General features: G+C 45.6%; 1 protein-coding gene and 1 pseudogene across 2 annotated transcripts in view; both read left to right on the forward strand.

Annotated features, from left to right (window-relative positions):
• LOC144953572 (uncharacterized) overlaps positions 1 to 22,095 on the forward strand; it is a 103,754-nt pseudogene extending 81,659 nt beyond the window's left edge. Inside the window, exon 5 of the transcript XR_013640834.1 lies at positions 20,301 to 22,095. The product of XR_013640834.1 is annotated as an uncharacterized LOC144953572 (transcript). The remainder of the gene's footprint in view (positions 1 to 20,300) is intronic.
• Positions 1 to 23,932, forward strand: part of LOC144953546 (uncharacterized) — a 253,823-nt gene that overhangs the window by 29,431 nt on the left and 200,460 nt on the right. The window lies entirely within an intron of this gene.

Genomic DNA, 23,932 nt, shown 5'->3' on the forward strand with positions numbered 1-23,932 from the left:
GCAGGCGATGCACCTCGGCGTGGTGGCACGGCAAGGGAGCTGGGCTCGTACACTCGTGTGCGGCAGGCGATGCACCTCGGCGTGGTGACACGGCAAGGGAGCTGGGCTCGTACACTCGTGTGCTGCAGGCGATGCACCTCGGCGTGGCGACACGGCACGGGAGCTGGGCTCGTACACTCGTGTGCGGCAGGCGATGCACCTCGGCGTGGTGACACGGCAAGGGGGTTGAGTCTCGTGTACTCGTTTGGGTCAGGCGATGCGCCTCGGCACCCCGCGAACCTCGTCCTTCTGGATGACGAAAAGCTTCTTCGTTGGCGGCGACGAGAAGAGTTGGAGCCGAAGCCCTGGAGATCTGTGATGGGGCCAGAGGCCCTGACGATCTGTGTTGAATGGATTTTCCTTCGGCTTATATTGAGAAAATCCACTCAGTTTCCCGAGTTGTTCAAAGTCTGTCATGAAACCTTCCTGTGGGTGGGACCATCTGCATCCGTGTGTGTGTGTGTCGTGTGCGTGTCCGTCCGTGTGTTTCGCGTGCGTGTTTGTCCGTGTGTTTATTAGCTTTGAAGACACAGCTGTGTGTCGTTCTGGAAGGGGGGGGGTGGGGGCCTCGTGACGGCGCCACCGAAGTTATCCATTAGCCAGACCGATGATTCGCGTCGAGTTATATATATATAAAAGAAATATTCGAATCCATGTTTTTGTTACTGAATAATATTTGTCGCGAAAACCTACGCGTTAAGCGAGCTTAATTATTCCCTCCCTTGCTCGGGATCATATCTTTTGTCTCACACAGCTTAAGTTGTTTTGGTTTGGAAGTTGAAATGCGACTTATTTCCATTATGCCCCAGTTATGCCGAAACCGTGTTCCCGATGTTTCATCGTGACCCGATCTCTCATGGAAATGTTATTTCCTTGCGTGTGCAATTTTTGCTGTCCGTGTTGTGGGAAGACAAAGACGGTTGTTTCCACGGTGGAAGCACCCGGCGCATGCGCTTATTTATTTATTTCCGAGAGCGTGTTAATTTCCTTTGAGCCATTGCCCCCTTTATGGGTGTCATTTCCTCGCTTTTGTGCCTGCGTGTGGAGATCCTCTCGGAAAGACAAAGACGGTCGTGTTGCTCGCTTCCCATGGGTGTTGTGTTTGGTTAATTTTGAGAGCCTTATCCGCCCTTGATTCCTCTTCTTCTTTAATTCCGTACTTATTATTTGACTTCGTGATTATTTAATTTGGTATCCCGTCTAGGAATTTTGTTTTGGGGTGACTCAAGTCATAATTATTCTTTGGTGCTTCGGCCCGGCCGCGTAGAAATTATTTAAGGTAAGTAATGTCCGTATTTAATTAACAATTGATGAATCGCGACTCTGGTGTAGACTGTAGTCTGTTTTCCAATTGGAGTAAGGATGGATACTGTTTGCTTACTCTTCATGGCTAAGTTGGTAATTGTTTATCTAACATGGTTCAAAACCCGTCTGTGTTTTTTTATCGTCAATGTTGTTTCCTTTGTTAAGAATATAATTATATATTCCTCCGTGGTGCCCGGCCCTGCACGGCTTTTTTTTCGAGAGGGTGTCATTCCAACCCCCCGCCTGCCATTCCCCCCTCCCTTGTTCCTCCTGTGTGAAATTCGGGGAGTTTTTATGATCTTGATTACCCTTCTTTCATGCCCTCTTTCCTTTGAAATGAGGTGTGCGCACATCTGTGGGAGTGTGGGGGCGTGTCCGTTCTCACGTTGCCCCGTGTCTATTAAAAAAAACGATATTTTATATGTTGGCAGAATAATTCTAAAAAAACATATTAACAAATAATATTTAAAAAAAATAAAAAGGGGGCATATACACAACAGTCCGCCCTTTTGAAAATTATCAGGGGTCGATTTGGCCACTGGCGAATTTTCAAACAAAGTAATGCCCCTTTTTTTGTCATGAATCCCATCAGCCGCCCTTACTCTCGGCGGTTATTTCTTACGACGCGCGTGCACGTATTACAATCTTAACCTGGTTACATTTGAAATAAGCAAAGAAGAGTAAAGAGAAAAAAAGGTACATTCTACTGGTTATGTTTCGTATGGGTTTGCGGTTACTGTGGCTTCTGTCAGTTGACATGCCCCCCCTTTTCCTCGTTTTTAGGCCTTGATTCCTCCTTTGTTCCTGGGCTCGAACGGTATGTGCTTTGTGCCTGCGACTAGTCTTTTAAGCTTGGCATTCATCTTGGATACGTGGTATGCTAGGGTTAGGATAGCCATGGCTAGTATGATCATTCCAGTTGCTCCGGTGATTCCCAGTCCCATCTGTTGATTCCGCTGGTGTCCGGATTCATCGGTTGCCCAGGTGAGGTCAGTTACGTTAATTTCTGAATCGCTGATGGCTAGTCTCACGGTGTGGAATTCTTTACTGTTTAATAGGTTCGACAGGGCGTTGCTTATTTCAAACTTGTGGCTCCTGAATATGTTTACTGTTTCTACATCTGCTTGATGTAGGCCTTTGTCCAGATTATATAGTACTTTATCCCCTATGTGTACGAATGTTCCTTTTGGTACCGTGACTAGCACGACAGGGCTTGGTATCGGAACTTTCATGGTAACGGAATGTCGATCGGTGGAAATGGTTGCTGTATCCAGAGGCGTGCTGACTAGCCACTGGGCATCAGCTATCATGGCCACTGTTTCGGTTCTTTCTTTAGGTTTACTTAGTTTGAACTTGCAGGTCTCTCTGAGGCTTTGGGTCGCCAGGCCGCACATTATTTCAGCTGTATTGATTAGGAAGGGTTTGCCTGGACAGAGCCAATGGACGTCTTTCATTATTTGGCACATGGTTAGGTCGGGTACTAGGTATTTAAGGGGGCTTTCTTCTTGGTAGGCTATTACGGAGGGTGTCTCCATTTTGGAGTAAATGTCATTTCTCCATGTACCCACGTTTAATACTGTTCGTAATCGGTATACCTGTTCGGGTTTGACTAGTGGCAAGTTTAACAGGAACGCCAGTTGTCTGGTTTGGGGGTTCACATATATAGGTGTGGCTGTACCCATGTTAAATGCAATTTGTACTTGTGTTGGACTGATTCTTTCTAGGGAGGCTGTTTGTAGCACGTTTTGTATCAGCGTTGGAGTTACCAGATACGAGGGAATTTGACCTTGGATTAGATCACTGATGCTTCCGCTGATGCTACGCAACAAGTCTTGGATTACCCATTGGATTGGTTGTCGAAGATTTTCGTCGTCATATAGGTCTCGGAGTGTACCCCCCAGTTCTTGGATGGTTAAGTTCAACATGGCTGAATGTAGGTTGACCAGAACTATGGTGTCTCTAAGGGTGGAACCCATTTCGATTAAGTTTTTTTCTTGGTGACGGATTTGTTGGCGGATTTGCAGCATATCGAGTTGTAGGTTTTCGATGCCTTGCGTGAGGTGTTCAATTTTCACGGCGTTGGATATAGATACTCCTAATGTGATTAAGGAGCTAAAGCCGGACAGGACTCCGAAGGCCACTCCCAGGCCGATCGATCTCTTGGTCCGTGTGGTGTTGAACGTGGCGGGGGGAAGTATCATGGTTCTCTGTAATTGCTCCAGGATCGTTCTGATATTCAGTTCGCTGTATTTTAGGAAGCCATGGTACCAAACTCGGGTTTCTGCGGTGGCCGAGGATGGTAACTTCCCGAAATGTCTCTCTACTGCCATGGCAGGGTCTAATGTAACATAGACTTGTTGGGTTACTGTTTTCGTTTCAGTTACTAGGAAACCGGAAGAATCTCTCAGCATCACCCCGGATTCTGGTCCTGGCTTGAGTAGGTCTTGGCTGCCTTCTAGCTTGGTGATGCACGTTAGCAGGAGCGTGAGTAGGAGGGCTGCCATTTCCTGGAAAACATTTATACGTTGTTTTAATGTGATATCCCCACTCCTTAGTTTCTTCCCCCCTTTTTTTGTACCGTTACATTTACTTCCCTGGTTCCATCTGCACAGGGTACAACTTGATTTGGTTGATGTGTACCCACTTGTATTGCTGCTCCCTCCCTGTCTTTGTAATTTTTAATTGGTACACGACTGGGGATATTTTGTCAGGAAGGGAGGAATTTCCTGCATTTTTGTTTTCTTTTCTCGTAATTGAGGTACAACACCTGATCTCCTAGCTGATATTCTGCATGGCTAGCTTTTTGGTCGTAGTATGCTTTGCTCCCTTGAGCCTCGGCTTGCAATTTGTCTCTGACCATCGCGAACGTGTTCTGTAGGTGGCTGTTCAATCCGGTTATGTATTCCGTCGGTGTTATTGCCGTCGTGGCCTCGTCCTCCGCTGGAACGTATAGCAGGTGTACTGGAAGGGTCATCTGTCTTCCGGTCATGATCTCGAAGGGTGTCCTGCCTGTCGCCCGGTTGGGGGTGGCTCTAATGGCCATCAATACTAGGGGTAGTTTTGTGTCCCAGTCGCGTCCGGTAGTGGACACATATTTTTTTAGGAGGCTCACAATGGTCCTGTTGGCTCTTTCCACCTGTCCTGAGGATTGTGGGTGGTATGCGACATGTAGTTGTCTTTTTACTCCCAATGTCTTCCACACTTCTGCAATTACATCGGCTGTGAAGTGGCTTCCTTTGTCGGAATCGATGGTTGACGGTAGGCCCCATCTACTGAATATCTGGTTGACCAGTAGGGTAGCTGTCGTCTCCGCGGTGTTGTTGGGGGCTGGTAAGCACTCCACCCACTTGGAAAAGGCACAGGTTACAGTCAGCATGTATTTGTTTCCTTTGGTTGATCTGTTGACAGGTCCTATCCAGTCAATTTGTAGGTTAGACCAAGGGAAGTCTGTTCCCCTTTTCTGTAGGGGTGCTCGGTGTTGTGAGTTCGTTGGCTGGTATTTGCAACACACGAGGCAGTTGGACACATGCTTGTGTACGTCTTCACCCATTCGGGGCCAGTAGGCCACCTGTCGCAACATCTGTCCTGTGTTCATCTCGCACCGATGTCCGCTACATGGTTCATCGTGGGCGTGTTGTAGCATTGTGTTCCGATATTGCGAAGGAACTACCCATCTGGTGTTTCCGTCTTTTTCGTTTGTGTATACCAGTAGCACTTTCCGCATTGAAAATCTTCTGACTTGGTTATGCATGGTCTCGAGTTCCTTGTTGTTGTCCAGGTTGTCTGTCATGATTGGTTTTCCTGTCGGATCCTGGATATGGTCGGCTAGTGTCTTTATTGTTTCGTCCTCTTGTTGCATCCTGATCAGGTCTTCTGGAGGTTGTGTATTGCTCAAGTGAGCTCTGGTCCCGGTTTCTGCTGAGTTCTTTCCGCTTCTTGTGACCAACCCTATAACGACAGAGTCCGAGTTCGTCGCCTCTTCTAGTCTGTTAGGTTTGGGTTGGTCTTCTAGCTTCCATGGGGTGCCTTCCAGGCTTCCTAGTTTTGCTAGGGCGTCTGCTCTGTCATTCCCCGCCTTCTCCTGTCCTGGTATCTTGGAGTGCCCTTTTACTTTCCTCCAAAATATCTTCATGTCGTTCTGTTGGATCATAGTGTCTATGGCCTCGAACAGTTCCCGATGGTGGATCGGTCTATTCCTATGGTTCTTCATGCCATTTCTCCTCCATATGGGTAGGTGTTTTAGGAAGCTGTATTGTACGTAGTCAGAATCGGTGCACACCACCATGGTCTGTATCTTGTTATCGGCTGCCATTTGGAGGGCAATGTGTACCCCAGCCAGTTCTGCATACTGGTTTGACTTCGGTCCCAGCTGGAACCCCTCTTGGATACCTGTGAGTGGTCCGGATTCCCACATGATTCCTGCTCCAGCGTGGAGCTTGTTTTCTTTCATTTTGGCACATCCATCGATGTACACCCTTGGTATGTTGGCACATGTTTCTTTGTCAAAGGGGAGGTGCTGGCTGTCCTCGGGAGGTATCCCTACGTCATGTGCTCCTACTGTCTCTAGGGTGCAATCATGTAGATCGGCAAGTCCTTGGGCTACTGGGCTTTTCTTATTTTTCGCGTATTTTACTGTGATTGGTAAACCTTGGAGGGTCAGTGCCCAATTGGCTATTCGGCTGCTGGTCACGCGCCCCTCCCGAATCTTCTTGCTGTTGAGATACGCCAAGGATTCATGATTTGTTTCCAAGATGATCTTTTCCCCATTCAACAAGTTCCGAAAATGTTGTATAGCCCAGATGTTTCCGAATATTGCCTTCTCACATTCGGAGAACTTTGTCTCTACTCCCCGGAGTGCTTTACTGGCATAGGCAATAATTTGTTTCTCTGCCTCTGGTCTCTGGTACAGTACTGAGCTGATACTGTGGTCTGAGTAGGCAGTCTCGAGGTAGTATTCCTTCTCTTTCTCGGGATAGGCTAGGCAGGATGCTCTTGTGATCTGTTGTTTCAATTCTTTTTCTGCAGCTTCCTGTTCTGGTCCCCACTCCCATGGCTCGTCCTTTTGTAGTAGTTTGACTAAGGGTCGAGTGATCCCTGCATAGTCGTCCACGAAGTGTCGGAGGTAGTTGCAGATTCCCAAGAAACTCCGGAGGGTCGTGACTGTGTTGGGCGACTTGAGTGCGAGGAGGGCTTCAATTCTGTTGGTTTGGGGTAGCAATCCCTCAGTGCCAATCTGAAATCCAAGATAGTCAACCCTTTTCCGTGCCCACTGCCCTTTTTGTATCGAGATTTTTGCTCCTGCTTCTTTTAATTGTTCAAGGGTATGTTGGAGGCTCTTGAGATGTTCTTGCCATGAGGAGTCCTTGACTAGTATGTCGTCGACGTAGACGATGGTGCCTCGCTCTTTTGCGTCGCCCATCGCCTTGTGTAGGAATATGTTGAAGTCTGCAGGTGAGTTCGAGTATCCGAACGGGCAGCGATTCCAAGTATACTGTATTCCGTCGAAGGTGAAGGCCAACTTGTATTGATCGGTTTCTTTTACTGGCATGGTCCAGAAGCCATTTGCTAGGTCCATTGTGGTGAGTACCTTTGCGCCTTTTATTTGGTTGAGACCGTGGTCGATTTCTGCCATTGGCCATCGAGATAGGGGAACTGTTTTATTGAGTTGCCGGTAGTCGATGGTGAGTCTCCATTTTCCCGTGGGTTTTAGTACTGGCCAAATGGGCGAGTTGTAGGTCGAGTTGCATTCCCGGATTATGTTCTTTTTGAGTAGGTTCTCCAGGGTTTCTTGGATCGATTCATAGGCGGCCAGTGGAATCTTGTATTGTTTCACGTATACCGCTGGTGCTCCCTCTAGTGTGGGAATGGATACCACATGTAGGTCGGTTTTGCCACAATCATAGGAGTCTTCGGAGAACAGGGAGTTGTATTTTTGGAGCAGTTGTCGTAGCTCGTCTCGTTGAGTGTCGTTCTCTAGGGCTTCTGCAGCTTCAATTTGTTGTTCTATTTGTTCTTCTATTGTGAGGACTCTTTTCTCTTGGTTTGGATCCAGGGCCTTCATGGTTTCGGGCGGCTCAGTTTGGTGTTTTCCTTGCGTTAATGGTGGTTGGATCACCGTTGCTTCACTCGAAGGGAATGAGCTCTTGCCCTTGGGCTCTCCCTTTGTTTCCTGTTCACCCGTATGGCCACTAGTGGGCTGTCGATACTCTCTGGAGTGATGGTCCTTCGGAAAAACCGGCCGTAGGTTGGCTTCCTCAAGGTTCTTTCCCCGTTCGTTGGTTATCAGTTGAGTGGTATGTATTTCAGCCGGAATTCTGTTTTTGTCTTTGATTGTCGGTGGTAGGTCGTTGAGTTCTTGTGCTAGCACTTGGGTTCCTGTGGGGCTTCGTTCTTCTTCTTCGTCCTCTGGATCTCTATGCCATTCCGGTATTGATTGTGCCCAGATTTGTCGGGACCCAAGGTTCACAATGGGTTTTAGCCGATTCAGTAGTTAGATCCCGATAATCAGCTCTTTTCCTGGGTATTGTACGACATATAGTGGATGGTTCATGTTTATCCCGTTGAACGTGAGCTTCATCATGACTTTGCCCAAAGGTCGCATGTGGGTCCCTTCGCATCCTGAGTAGGTCAGTTTACTTGGCATCATCTGTAGTGCTTCATTTTTCCGCTGGAGGGCAGTCTGGAGTTCACCAAATAGGTGATCGGAAATCATTGATATTTCTGCTCCGGTATCACACAGGCCCTGGCTGGTCAGAGTGTCTTGCAGTCTTACTTCCAGGTGGACTCGTCCGCCCGGTCCTACAGGAATTAGTTCTCCCAGATGGTGGCCTCTACCCTCGGGTATCACCTCAGTGACTGCTTCGGGGTTTCTTGAGCTTCTGATATTCACTTGGGCTATATTTGCGTTGAATGCGTCCTCTTCCTGTGTGTGTTCTGTTGATGTCCTTGCCTTTGCTGTTTGCATGGGAGTCTTCTTATTCTCTAGGGGTTCCCTTTCCATCCGGATGTGGTGAGCATATCGATTCCAGTTGGTTGGTGGTGGTCTATGCTCTATGGCTAGTGGAGACGGCAGTGGGAGGCGGTATGGTAATTGGTTTGGTGGGCGTCGGCCTCCCCGGGGTGTGGGCGGTCCATCGTTCGCTCTCCACCCCCCGTGGTTGTTCCAGGATTCGCTTATGTCGGCATTCCCTGATGGTGGTTGTCGCGGGTGCCAGCTTACTCTTGCCTCGTCCCTAGATCCATTGTTCAGTGGTTGGCCGGTGGGTGTTGGTCCTTGTTGGTTTGACGCCCTCTCCTGGGGTTTTCCATGTTCGTCCCGTGTGATGCTGCTGTTGTTTTCAGGGGGTTCGCTTCCTTCTAGGTGGAGGCGTTTTTCATCCTTGGTGACGATATGTGTTTTGACTATGTTGGTTGTCCTCCGGCCGTTCACCCAGGCCGTGTGGGCCTTGCTTTCTATCTGGCGTAGGGAGGCCGTTTCGGGGTCTAACATCATTCCTACTATTCTCATGATTTCTGGCCTCAGTGATTGGAAGAACATCACTTTTAATATTTTCCCTTCTTCCTGGGCGTTGTCTACATCGCCTGCGTAATATGCTCTCTTGAGTCGGAGGAGATAATCTCGTGGGTCTTCGTCTGCACGTTGTGTCATTAGTTTTGCCGCGTTCAACCCTTCAGATAGAGTGGAATATTCCCCAAATCTTTTAATTACTGCCTGGCTTAATTGTTTGAAATCGTTCTTGACTCTGTGTGGCAAGGAGGCTACCCATGGTCTGGCATGTTCATGTAAGCTTCTTGACAATAAGCATGCTTTTTCTTCTGACTTACCCAGACCCCGGATCTTAGCCTCCTGTCTTACAATAGCGATGTGAATGTGTATATCTCGATTCTTGTTCTGTGGATCAAAATAGGGAATCCTCACGAGCGCTTTGTCCATTAGCTTGAGGGTTTTACTGTTGAAAGAGTGTTGGTCATCATCGGTGGCGTCGGTTTCCGAGGAGTGCTCACTCGAGTCGTCTCTGCTATCACTGCTATCGCGTTTCCTTTGTCTGTGTCGTGGTTTCGCTTTATCTGACGAGTCGTGTCTGTCTCTTGGCTTGTTCCTGTGTTTCTTATGTTGGTCTCGTGACCCGTGTCTCTGTGTTGGCGTGCGTGGTCTTCTTGATTCATGCCTGTGTGGTGAGCGTTTTTGAGCTCGGCCTTCATGCCGTCCACCATGGGTGTGGTGTCTGTTCGGCGAGGCGCTTATGTTCCGATGTCCTAGCCTGGTATTTGATTTATGTTGGTGTCGTGCGTCGTGACTGTCGTAATCACTGTGGCTGTCATCTGTGGTGCGGGTCGGTTTTTTTTTGTGGGTTTTGCGTGGCATGTGTCTCTCTGGTGAGCTGTCTGCACTATCTGGTTGGTCATGCTTGCGTTGTGCGCGTCCCTCTCGCGAGTGATCCCTGTTGGTGGTTCTACGTCGGTCGTGTGTGCGCGTCGCGTGTGTTTCTGGCGAGCTGTCTGCACTACCCGGTTGGTCATATTTGCGCAGTGTGCGTCTTTGTGGTGAGTGATCTCTGTGGTTGGTTCTACGTCGGTCGTGTGTACGCGTCGCGTGTGTTTCTGGCGAGCTGTCTGCACTACCCGGTTGGTCATATTTGCGCAGCGTGCGTCTTTGTGGTGAGTGATCTCTGTGGTTGGTTCTACGTTGGTCGTGTGTACGTGTCGAGTGTGTTTCTGGCGAGCTGTCTGCACTACCCGGTTGGTCATATTTGCGCAGTGTGCGTCTTTGTGGTGAGTGATCCCTGTCTTCGTGTTGCTCGTGTTCCTTTTTTTCTGTTTTTATTTGTACTGCATATCCTGCCAATTTTTTTTTATTTTTCCTTTCCCTCCAGCTTCGGGGTCGTCAGTCTCAATTTGTTTTGTCTGTGTCTCTCCCTCCCTTCTCTCGAATTGTGAGGGGTATTCTTTGTGACGGATATTTTGATCGATACCCATACATTTTGTGTGATCTGTCCCAGGATTGCACCCCCGTGGGTCGAAGTGCGACAGGCTGGTGATCCCGCTTGTGTGCTGTGTGTCAACATTTGTGGTTTTTGCCAATGTCTCTAGGTAGTGTGCCTGCTCATCCAGGAGGGCTTGGAGGTGTTCTACCTCGTTTTGCACGCTCCGTCTTTCAATTTTTTCCCTTTCATATCTTTCCTCATTCCAGGCTCTTTCTCGGTCTGTTTGTCGGAGGAGATACGAGTCTAATCTTGCTATTTCCGCAATTTTCACATCATGTTCACTTTTGGCACATTTTATCAAATCCTTCAGAAGTATTGCCCGGTGTATCTTAATGTCGTCGATACAGCTCCCTTCCCATACGTCTCTATGCTTATCCTGCTCTGTGGCAGTCCGGCTTGTGCGTTGCAGCACAATTTCCCGATAATCTTCCTCTAGTGAGTCCATCGTCCCTCGGGAGGGCTGATCCCCGTTATTGGGGTCACTCATTTGGGTGCCAGTCTTAGGACCTTGTGAGTCGGATTCCGTTTTCGTGGACTCGAGAATTTATCTTAGCCTTAACATTTCTCGTGTGGCGTCAGCTGCCCTGACATTCCTTTTCAGAGTACTTATAAACCAATTGTATCAGAAAATGTAGTCAGTTTGACTCGCGTTATTCTGTTATTTTCCGATTCAGAGTGCGTATCTCTAACACAATTGATCACAGGATGCAATCGGTTTGATGCGATATTATCTTAATTCCACTGTCTCTGTTTCAACCTGCTATTCTGGGTTTTAACCTTAGAGGGCGTTGTTTGACGCCCGTTTACAATCACCATGCAATGTTCGGTCACGATATTCTGGTTAACACGTAGTGGTTCATTCCATCATCCATGCAAAACACTGTCTGTGAGAGATCCCGGACGTGCCACCCATTATGTTGTATGTGTCGGGTTATGAAATTTTGATGAAAATAATAAAAATTAATAATTTTCCGAAAAATGCGCAAATCGCATTAATTATGTTAATGTGTGAGTTAATATGCATAAATTATGATAATGTGTGTAATTATATGCATAAATTATGATAATCGCGGAGATAATCGTAGTAATTTATGCGGATGCTTGCGATTATGTTAATGTGTGCAGTTATGATAATTAGGCTCAGCTTCGTTTATCCAGTGTTATATCAATCAGGATAACACGATTATCATCGATTTAACGTTTACCGATTATCCTAGTGTGTGTTATGATATTTTAGGTCTCCATTTTCATATCTCATCACAGGATACAGTTATCAAGAATAAGATAGTTTTGCATGGACTTGGAATGAACACTCGATACGCTTCTGTGATAACAATTTTATTCTAACAAGCACGTGACATTCTATCATGCAGGTCAAACATGCGTCAATAATTCCTGAGCAAGATTATGCAATTAACGAACATGGATAACTAAAAATACTTCTTCATTTGCGAGACTATGCATTTAACTAAATTGAATAACCAAACTCTTATGCATTTGCGATATTATGCATTCGACTAATATGAATAACTAAAATTATTATGCAATTACGAGATTATGCATTTGACTAAAATGAATGAATAAACACTTATGCATTTGCCAAACTATGCATTTAACTAAATTGAATAACTCAAACCTCGTATGCATTTAACTATATTATGCATTCGACTAATATGAATAACTAAAATTCTTATGCAATTACGAGATTATGCATTTGACTAAAATGAATGAATAAACACTTATGCATTTGCGAAACTATGCATTTAACTAAATTGAATAACTCAAACCTCTTATGCATTTAACTATATTATGCATTCGACTAATATGAATAACTAAAATTCTTATGCAATTACGAGATTATGCATTTGACTAAAATGAATGAATAAACACTTATGCATTGGCGAAACTATGCATTTAACTAAATTGAATAACTCAAACCTCTTATGCATTTAACTATATTATGCATTCGACTAATATGAATAACTAAAATTCTTATGCAATTACGAGATTATGCATTTGACTAAAATGAATGAATAAACACTTATGCATTGGCGAAACTATGCATTTAACTAAATTGAATAACTCAAACCTCTTATGCATTTAACTATATTATGCATTCGACTAATATGAATAACTAAAATTCTTATGCAATTACGAGATTATGCATTTGACTAAAATGAATGAATAAACACTTATGCATTGGCGACATGAGGCTTTTAACGAACTGAATGACTAAAAACCCTCCTAACAATGGTAACCTCTACCTTTCCACCAGGCATCTCATTAGTTCGTTTTGGTATCGATCACAATCGGCGACTGGCCGAGTTTGAAACCAAGCATGACACACTTCATTTTGCGGTAATAAAAAGCACTTATTGTATCCCAGAGGCGAAAGTATATGTCAATAGATTCGTCGGCAAGTATAAAATCCTTTTAACGGATTGTTTGATATAATGGTGGGGGAGGGCGTGTGTGTGTGGCGAGCGGATCTGGCTCTGTTTTAATTAATTCTTCGGCGAGATTCTCTGACAAAGAAAACTGGTTTGACAAGATTTTCTCTCTTTGTGCACGGTCGATTCGTAATGAGGATTTCGGGAGGTTGAGTTTGCCTCGACGAGTCTATTGATCGCCTATGTGATGAGCGGAATGAGGGAAAGGCACGGAAAACAACCTCACTCTTATAACCGACGGACTCTTAATCACTGGATGGGCCACGATTCCTCATGGCCAGCTAATGGTTCATGTGGTTGATAATCAGTCTTCTGATAATTGACTAGGGTTGATACGATGGTAAGGGTGAACTAGATAGGATAGTCTCACAGGTGAGTGGGGCGTCGATGCGTGCGTGTGTGTGGGTCTATTGGTGGGGGAAGTTGTGGGTACGAACGACTTTCGGAGAAGGGCCCTCCTTGTCGCGGTTGCGGTGATCAGCTGCTGCAGACTCCGCCCTCGGCTGACCCCGTACGATGATTGACGGCGCGGCCGCGCTCGTTTGCGTGGTCAGGCGATGCACCTCGGCGTGGCGACACGGCACGGGAGCTGGGCTCGTACACTCGTGTGCGGCAGGCGATGCACCTCGGCGTGGTGGCACGGCAAGGGAGCTGGGCTCGTACACTCGTGTGCGGCAGGCGATGCACCTCGGCGTGGTGACACGGCAAGGGGGTTGAGTCTCGTGTACTCGTTTGGGTCAGGCGATGCGCCTCGGCACCCCGCGAACCTCGTCCTTCTGGATAACGAAAAGCTTCTTCGTTGGCGGTGACGAGAAGAGTTGGAGCCCGAAGCCCTGGAGATCTGTGATGGGGCCAGAGGCCCTGACGATCTGTGTTGAATGGATTTTCCTTCGGCTTATATTGAGAAAATCCACTCAGTTTCCCGAGTTGTTCAAAGTCTGTCATGAAACCTTCCTGTGGGTGGGACCATCTGCATCCGTGTGTGTGTGTGTCGTGTGCGTGTCCGTCCGTGTGTTTCGCGTGCGTGTTTGTCCGTGTGTTTATTAGCTTTGAAGACACAGCTGTGTGTCGTTCTGGAAGGGGGGGGGTGGGGGCCTCGTGACGGCGCCACCGAAGTTATCCATTAGCCAGACCGATGATTCGCGTCGAGTTCTATATATATAAAAGAAATATTCGAATCCATGTTTTTGTTACTGAATAATATTTGTCGCGAAAACCTACGCGTTAAGCGAGCTTAATTATTCCCTCCCTTGCTCGGGATCATATCTTTTGTCTCACACAGCTTAAGTTGTTTTGGTTTGGAAGTTGAAATGCGACTTATTTCCATTATGCCCCAGTTATGCCGAAACCGTGTTCCCGATGTTTCATCGTGACCCGATCTCTCATGGAAATGTTATTTCCTTGCGTGTGCAATTTTTGCTGTCCGTGTTGTGGGAAGACAAAGACGGTTGTTTCCACGGTGGAAGCACCCGGCGCATGCGCTTATTTATTTATTTCCGAGAGCGTGTTAATTTCCTTTGAGCCATTGCCCCCTTTATGGGTGTCATTTCCTCGCTTTTGTGCCTGCGTGTGGAGATCCTCTCGGAAAGACAAAGACGGTCGTGTTGCTCGCTTCCCATGGGTGTTGTGTTTGGTTAATTTTGAGAGCCTTATCCGCCCTTGATTCCTCTTCTTCTTTAATTCCGTACTTATTATTTGACTTCGTGATTATTTAATTTGGTATCCCGTCTAGGAATTTTGTTTTGGGGTGACTCAAGTCATAATTATTCTTTGGTGCTTCGGCCCGGCCGCGTAGAAATTATTTAAGGTAAGTAATGTCCGTATTTAATTAACAATTGATGAATCGCGACTCTGGTGTAGACTGTAGTCTGTTTTCCAATTGGAGTAAGGATGGATACTGTTTGCTTACTCTTCATGGCTAAGTTGGTAATTGTTTATCTAACATGGTTCAAAACCCGTCTGTGTTTTTTTATCGTCAATGTTGTTTCCTTTGTTAAGAATATAATTATATATTCATCCGTGGTGCCCGGCCCTGCACGGCTTTTTTTTCGAGAGGGTGTCATTCCAACCCCCCGCCTGCCATTCCCCCCTCCCTTGTTCCTCCTGTGTGAAATTCGGGGAGTTTTTATGATCTTGATTACCCTTCTTTCATGCCCTCTTTCCTTTGAAATGAGGTGTGCGCACATCTGTGGGAGTGTGGGGGCGTGTCCGTTCTCACGTTGCCCCGTGTCTATTAAAAAAAACGATATTTTATATGTTGGCAGAATAATTCTTAAAAAAAATATTAACAAATAATATTTAAAAAAAATAAAAAGGGGGCATATACACAACAGTAGAAAGGACAGTAAGGAGCCGGAAGTTAATGAATTTTGTGGCAAAAATGCAGGCCTGATAATATGTAAGGATAATGTGGTAAATGAGAAAAATATAGCAGCAGCGGGGTGTTGGAGTGTGCAGGTGTTACAGGTGTTGAAGGTGAACAGGTAAGCTAAAAATTGTGTGAAAAACATAATAACTTAACCTTGAGTACGCATGGAATTTTTGATGTGTGTATGTTTCATTGTGTTAGCGCAATTTGGTTCTCAAAAAAACACAGTAAGTCTGCTTTATTTATATACATTTATACTCATCTTGGATTTTTTTGTATACGGTTTCTCCACATTTATTTTAGTAATTTAGTTTATTGGGAATACAGTACAGTACTTATTTCAATTGTGATGTATATTTTATATGCCGTTTACCTAACCCCATTATTTAGGTAAGGCTTAAATATTAAATATCGGCACTTTCCAAGAATGTAACCTCCGCGCTATTCAAGGGGCTGCTGTATTTTCTGTCCATCAGCTATAGCACAGGAGTACGGATTTTCAGCAGGAACTAGATCTCTGCTTTTTTGGTGTAATTACGGCCTATAGTGCCATAAAGAGGCTTGGGGTTTTGGATTGTTTTTTTGCTTTCGATGTCTCTGCCTCTGTTCACATTCGTTGAGTATTTTTATGATTTAGGCAGGCCCATCTAAAGCTGCGTGACCAGGAGTCAGGGCCCTTTCCTGTTCAATTTGGCTTGTGGCCGAAATTCTCTCTGGCCCCATGCATTACATTACGTAGCATTTTCAAATAATGATGTGTTTTGAGAAGCTCACAATGGCCCTATAAAAAATTTCATTTCATACAGTAACAATGATACGCTTATTCTAGATTTGAAGCTTTCGTGACTGCAAGGATTCATATTCTTAGGTTTTTTCGGTAAAGTCACGTAGGTAAAAACATTAAAATTAATAAAAGTAAAATAAAATAAAAATCACGACGTTTCGGAGGCAACACAAGCTTCCGTCTTCAGGTGGAACCGTCACAGCCACGACAGCTGTATCAAGTAAATGAGAGATTGCAGGAGCTACCACTCCGTTTATATAATGGTTGGAGACGGGGGAAGGGCCAAGTACAGCACACTTTTTATTCATATGGTAAGGTGAGGCTTAAGAGGGTGAGCCTTTGTTATGGTTTGTGACAACTAAACATGGTGAACATGGTAAACATGGTACACCTGTAATAGTTGTCTGTCAAATAATAAATAATATGGGTCAAATAAGTGTAGTTAAATCTTTTTTGCATGGTTAATCACATCTTTCCAATGATTACTCAGTTTGTAACCATCATCACGGTTGAAATTATGTCTGTGTTTGTATATTTGTATGGCTTCATGTACAAACCTTTGATGGTAGCCAGGAGGTTTGCAGAGAACCTTGGTCTCGGAAAAGACAATTTCATGAGAGCCCACCGAGTTGTAGCAATGATCGGCAACGGCCGAAGAATCAGTTCTGCCGTGTTTCAGATCTGACTTGTGCTCGCGGACACGATCAGAAACATGACGTTTCGTTTCTCCAATGTAGCAATCACCACAAATGCAACTCAATTTGTAGGCTCCAGGAGACTGTAAGTCAGGAACGACATCCTTCACAGATGTAATCAGATCACGGATTTTATGCACTGTACTGAATCGGACTTGGATCTTATGTTTGTTTAGAATTTTGGAGATCTTTTTGGTGTTTGTAAGAGAGTCTTGTCTAACGACAAAAACCAACAGTATCATCACGAGTTCGACTTCCCTAATCGAACCAAGCAAACGTCCCTCTCTAAAACCTTTGGCGGCTAGACCTCCCAGACTCTATGGTCTTCCCAAAATCCATAAAGAAGGCACCCCGCTACGACCCATCGTGTCGACGATAAACTCTCCTACGTACAAACTAGCCCGTTTTCTATCAGATACTCTGCTCCCCTTCACAGGCAAGACCTCTTCGGCAGTACTCAACTCAACCCAATTAGTCTCTATGGTTAAGGACATGGTACTATCTCCTGATGACATCCTCGTCAGCTTTGATGTAGTATCTTTGTTTACCAAAGTCCCAGTACCGGACACCCTAACAATAATTGAGGACTTAGTCCAACATGGATTGAATTCTGATGTACCTGCGCTGGTTAGGCATTGCCTCACCAACACCTATTTTACCTGGAATGGCACCTTCTACAAACAGAATGAGGGTGCCCCTATGGGCTCCCCCTTGTCACCAGTTATAGCCAACATGTTCATGGAAAAGTTTGAATCAGACGCCATCCAGACATCCACCCTGCGTCCTTCCCTGTGAAAGAGGTATGTGGATGACACTTTCGTCATCTGGCCACATGGCCTCCCAGCATTGAACCACTTCTTGGACCACATCAATTCTAGACACCCATCCATCAGATTCCCCATGGAAGTGGAGAAAGACAGTAAACTACCATTCTTGGATATTCTGTTTGAGAGGAGGCCTGACGGATCCTTGGGACATTCTGTCTACAGGAAAGCCACCCACACAGATTCCTACTTGAAACTGGATTCCCACCACCACCCATCTCAAAAGAATTCTCTCATCAAAACGCTATACCACAGAGCCCATGGCATTTCTGACCAACACCACCTGGCCGGTGAATTAAGACATGTACATCGGGCCCTTAGGATGAACGGATGCTCTGACCGCACTATCCGCCAAGCTGTTTCTCCCACCACACAGAAACAGCCACTTGAAACTCCGACCAAAACTATCACGTTACCATACATAGCAGGCGTGACCAAAAAGATCTCCAAAATTCTAAACAAACATAAGATCCAAGTCCGATTCAGTACAGTGCATAAAATCCGTGATCTGATTCCATCTGTGAAGGATGTCGTTCCTGACTTACAGTATCCTGGAGCCTACAAATTGAGTTGCATTTGTGGTGATTGCTACATTGGAGAAACGAAACGTCATGTTTCTGATCGTGTCCGCGAGCACAAGTCAGATCTGAAACACGGCAGAACTGATTCTTCGGCCGTTGCCGATCATTGCTACAACTCGGTGGGCTCTCATGAAATTGTCTTTTCCGAGACCAAGGTTCTCTGCAAACCTCCTGGCTACCATCAAAGGTTTGTACATGAAGCCATACAAATATACAAACACAGACATCATTTCAACCGTGATGATGGTTATAAACTGAGTAATCATTGGAAAGATGTGATTAACCATGCAAAAAAGATTTAACTACACTTATTTGACCAATCTTATTTATTATTTGACAGACAACTATTACAGGTGTACCATGTTTACCATGTTCACCATGTTTAGTTGTCACAAACCATAAGCCTCACCTTACCATATGAATAAAAAGTGTGCTGTACTTGGCCCTTCCCCCCTCTCCAACCATTATATAAACGGAGTGGTAGCTCCTGCAATCTCTCATTTACTTGATACAGCTGTCATGGCTGTGACGGTTCCACCTGAAGACGGAAGCTTGTGTTGCCTCCGAAACGTCGTGATTTTTATTTTATTTTACTTTTATTAATTTTAATGTTTTTACCTACGTGACTTTACCGAAAAAACCTGAGAAAATGATACGCTAATCGATGCCTGGTTATAGTCAAGGGATTGTCCCCTGCTGGTCAACCATGTTACGCATGTTGAATGTCTGGTCATGGCTACTCAATGATATTGAGTTGGAGAATCGTGTTCTGTACTTGGAGAATTCCATGACGAAATGGGGCCTTGCATATGTTCTACAAAAAGATTACTTCCCTGGGATAATCTTGACTTAAAGCTTTCGTAACTGCAGGAATTCATATTCTTTGGGTCTTTCGGTTTAGTGACGTGACTTTACCGAAAGACCCAAAGAACACCTCCCTGGGAATTTAATGTCATACAGCATTGCACCTGCTCAGCTCTCCATGAATAATCAGGTTGTTCTACACATGGTTGAGGAGCTCCTCTACCTGGTTAATGTGTTCACGACCAGCTCTGGTTTGACATCCAAAGTCTCACTTCAAATTAGTCTAGCAGCATTCTTTCATTAGGCTCTGTAACACTATGTGGAAGCTGCCTGGACTTTTTTACATACAAAGCTGTGAGTGTCCATCGCCAAGGTCTAGTCCATTGCAAAGGTCTAGTCCATTGCAAAGGTCTCGTCAAAAAAACAAGCAATAGTCTACATTATAGACTGCCAGTACGCTCACCGAGGTTAAGAATCAAGCTACAGTCTACATTAGTCGTTTTTTTCTTCTATTCACCTTATTCGTATTATTATATTCTATCTACGTGACTTTACCGAAATAACCAAAGAATATGAATTCCCGCTATCACAAGTTTTAAGTCAAGATTTTCCCATTGAGGTGATCTTTTTGTAGAACATATGCAAGGCCCCATTTCGTCATGGAATTCAACAGGTACCGAACAAGATTTTATAAGAATGGAAACAGTCAGGAAATTAACACTGCACATATGCAGCTGAAGTTATATCTGTTCATCCTCGCATTCAAGCTCATCTGAGCCTGGCTTCACACCTCTAAGTTGCAAATGAACATTAATTTATACATTTCTGCATAATACAAATAATATTCTTTTCAACAGCCTTTGCTATGTTAGCTAATTTTTCTTAAATAAATATTCTTGTCGTAGCTAGACAACCGAAATTGTGTGCTTGGAGTTTTTGGTAAACATTCATTTTGAAGACACTAGGGTGTCCAGGCATATTTATGACCATTGGCCCTCTCATTGTGTGCCTTAACAGCCCGCGTGATGAATTGGGGAATTATTTTCACTATATCATGAAAATAGATGTTTAAGTCATGTGTGACTTTTTTTTTTCATCTTCTTGGTTCTTTCGGTAAAGTCACGTAGAAGGGAAGTAATAAAATAATAAAAATAAAACATAATAAAACAATTCTCACGACGTTTCGGCCACAACGCAAGCAGCCGTCCTCAGGCGAAGAATGAGAACATTATCAAGCTAGGAGCTTATATAGGTCATGTGTGACTGTGTATATATGCATTCATCTGTGCCTTGATACTGACGTAGATGGTGTGGATGTGTTTTTCTGTCTGCAGCTGTCGCTTCCTCTGACTCTTCCTCTCCAAAATTGGTCTGATGGAGCAAAGGGACTCGGCTCAGCTCGGTACAAGAAGGAAACAATGCGACCAGTATGCAAACAGCACGGATCGTACTGGAAGTTTGACACAGCACCAGAGAACTCACACAGGAGAGAAACCATTCAAGTGCACTGTGTGTGAGAAGGCATTTGCAAAGTCATCACATCTTCAGAGTCACCAGAGAACGCACACAGGAGAGAAACCCTTCAAGTGCACTATGTGTGAGAAGGCATTTGCAAAGTCATCAAATCTTCAAAGCCACCAGAGAACACACACAGGGGAGAAACCCTTCAAGTGCACTGTGTGTGAGAAGGCATTTACAGAGTCATCACATCTAAAAACACACCAGAGAACGCACACAGGGGAGAAACCCTTCATGTGCACTGTGTGTGGAAGCGCATTTGCAACGTTATCAAATCTTCATGACCACCAGAGAACGCACACAGGAGATAAACCCTTCAAGTGCACTGTGTGTGAGAAGGCATTTACAGGGTCATCACATCTTAAAATACACCAGAGAACGCACACAGGAGAGAAACCCTTCAAGTGCACTGTGTGTGAAAAGGCATTTGCAACGTTATCAAATCTTCAAAGACACCAGAGAACACACAGGCATCAGAAGATTCCCAAGGAGGGGAGTCTGAAATCGGCTTGTGTAAGTCCAAGTGCTGCAATGAGCCCATCCCTGCTGAAAAAAGAACCAGAATTTAATTCCAGCTTGGACGCAATGAAATGTATCAAGGTGGATTTTGAAGAGGTGAAATGTGAAGAAGTGATGGTGAAGAGCAAAGAAGCGATGGTAAAATGTGAAGATGAAGATTCAACTCCAAAATTGGACCTTCACATCGATGGAGGCAACGTGAAGCAAGAGGAGAATTCTGACTGTGAGGCAGAGCGAGGCAACTCCCAGGAGTTTGTGGAAGTGGAGGTGTGGGTGGACTTCTTAGACAATACAAAGTCAAATGGAGACCCGGTAGATGTGTAAGCTTGAGACAATGAAGCTCCAATAAATGCACTTTTGTCACAGGCCTTTAATTAAAATGTAATGCGGGCGTAAGCGACCTTCCGGATGTGACGTCACGGGGGGGAGGAGTTACGTCACGTGGGAGAGGGGTTCGGGTCTTAAGGGGAGAAACCGGAAGAGGAAGGGAGGTTGTTGGAGACTGGACTAGGGTGAGGCCACGCAGGGCGAAGGCTGGGAGGAGTGGCGAGATCGCCACACACGCTCGGAGAGGGGATTGGCACCGTCGGCCAGCGGTGACCAACCCAGGGAGCAGCGGCGAGGCTGCAGCGAGCGCAGCCAGCGAGGCTGCACGAAGAGGCAGCAGTGGGACTGCTCGGAGAGGGAGAGCAGTGGTGGAGCTGCAGCAAGGGCAGCCGGAGAGGCTGCACAAGGAGGTCAGCAGCGAGGCTGCTAGCGGCTACGGGAGCGACAGCAGCGTCGGCGCCGAGCGAAGGGTCTCAGAGGGAAGGAGCCGTGTGGGAAAAGTAGACGAACCCGAATAAAGGACACCAAGCCAGATACCGTGGTCGAGTCTTTTATTACAAAAATAACGTGAAGTTGCACACTCAATTCCTAGGTTCAACCTGCAGAGTAAGAGCAGCCAGTATTTGCAGACCTGTGGGTTGGGTAGATCTCTAACCAGGAGCCAGAGCCAATAAACTCCGAAGCATTCTCATGTTATGCTATGTTATAATAATTTTTGCATTTATATGGTGCTTGCTTAATCGCCTCAGCAACTCAGTTTTGTATCATCTCATCACAAACACTCGAAGAACATGTTGTATATATGCCTTTTCCATAAAATTATATTGAGTGATTTTTTTCTATTTTTTCTACTGTTTTGTAATAATTTTGATCGGGATGTAGTGCTGGGGCACGGAAAGGGTGAGTCTCCCCCCCTGCCTCATGCCTTGCCACGCAAAAGACAGCTGGAGGATAATTACTCATAAGCCTGTTTGGGAAGTCATAAAATGTGATAAAAAATGGCAAACCCAAGGGGGGTGGGGGGGCTAATGAGATTATGCGGGAAATCCCCAGTTGACTTCAAGAGAAGGCCGCCATAAAGGAAAACCCCCACAATAAAACAAAAGACGAAAACAGCAGGGGTCATGAACCTCCCTTGGACAGCGAAATTCACCCAAGGGCAGTTAATCATTACGAGTTAACTGGGGTTTTTTAAAATACAACAGTAAGGTTTGAAGCTTAGCTATATCTTAAGCCTCATGATATCAAAATATAACTTGAGAATAAGAAGCACGGATCCCTGGCAATACAGACTGGGAACAAATATTAATTAAACCCTCGTAATATCCTTGGTAACAACTATGGTATACCACAAATCTTGGTTAAGCACGAACCAAGTAATTATGAAAGTATTAGACCTAGGGTCATTCGGAAGAGATAATGCGAAATATGTCAATCAAACGACCAAGATAATATGTATTCCACGGGATCAGAGCCTCGCCCAACCGCCTTTGTCTTCCAGTAGCTAACACAGTACATGGTCAGTTTAACACGTAGGCTTTCGCGACCAATATTAGTCAAATGTGTCGTAACCCTCCACCACCCGACACTGACAAACAGTAAAAAAAATATGTCGCGTTTTTTACCAAGACAAATAGTTCACTACTTTAGCCCACCACCGGTGTGTTGAGTGAATCAACATCATTTAACATTTTTAGTACAACATTTCGCTGGTAATTACATCCAGCATCATCGGGCAATTTGCCAGAATGGTGAGGCCCTCCACTCGCTCCCGGTCTTAAATGGAGCAACAGGGTGACGTCATCTTTTAGCTCAATCTGGTGCAGTGATTCGAGACAGGGAGGGTATTGTAATTATATAATTGACTAGCTTTACTACCTGGCTTCGCCCGGGACTTGGATTCACTACGCCTGGCCGCCTTTGTCTCCCCAGTGGCGATGTTCACACACCATACCAGTTACTCGTTTGAGGCTGAGTCGACCTAGGGGAGGCCCAGGACCGGTTCAAATTATCGTCACCGGTAGTGGCCGTGAGCGGGAATCAAACTCTGATCGCCAGGTTCGTAGCGCAGCGCGCTAACCACTACACTACAATGCGTTACGCTTCCACATGCGCGGGTCACATGACAGATTTGATGTCACAGCTCACCGTGCAAAAAATATATGCTCTCTCCCCCCCAAAAAAAGTGTGTACAGTCTGGAAAGTACCCACATGGCAAGTTTGTTGCATATCGGGAAGTACGCTAAACATTTTGAACAGACACACATAATCACAACTTTGCCTTTTATGTGTAATGGGTTCCGGAGACACTTGTAGACGTAACTTCTTTATTACGATACCACACTCCAACAGTCCTCTGTTACAACCTAGGAACACAGCCTACTCTGGCTACGCTCTCGGGTCCTCCGGCTACAATTACCCTAGGGGAGGCTACCTGACCCGACCCAGCCAAGGTGCGGGTCTCGACTCTGGCTTCCTCCGAACTCGCCCTTACAAGGACGTAGAGCCAGAAGTCCCAGAGTCCCACCACTGCCCGCACAGCGTGCCGGCCCTTACAAGGACAAGCGGGGCGAGGGGGTCCAGAGTCCTAAGCTGGCTGGTCTTGGGTCTTGAGCTGTGACTGGTCCCGATCGACTGGGGAGGTCCCCTTTAATGTTCTTTTACCCATCGAGGGGTGGCGGTACGGGGCACACTTGCAGATGGATCTCGTCTACCACTGCCGGTAAGTTTGGCC

This window comes from Lampetra fluviatilis, chromosome 78 (genome assembly GCF_964198595.1).
Source record: "Lampetra fluviatilis chromosome 78, kcLamFluv1.1, whole genome shotgun sequence".
Taxonomy (NCBI): Eukaryota; Metazoa; Chordata; class Hyperoartia; order Petromyzontiformes; family Petromyzontidae; genus Lampetra; species Lampetra fluviatilis.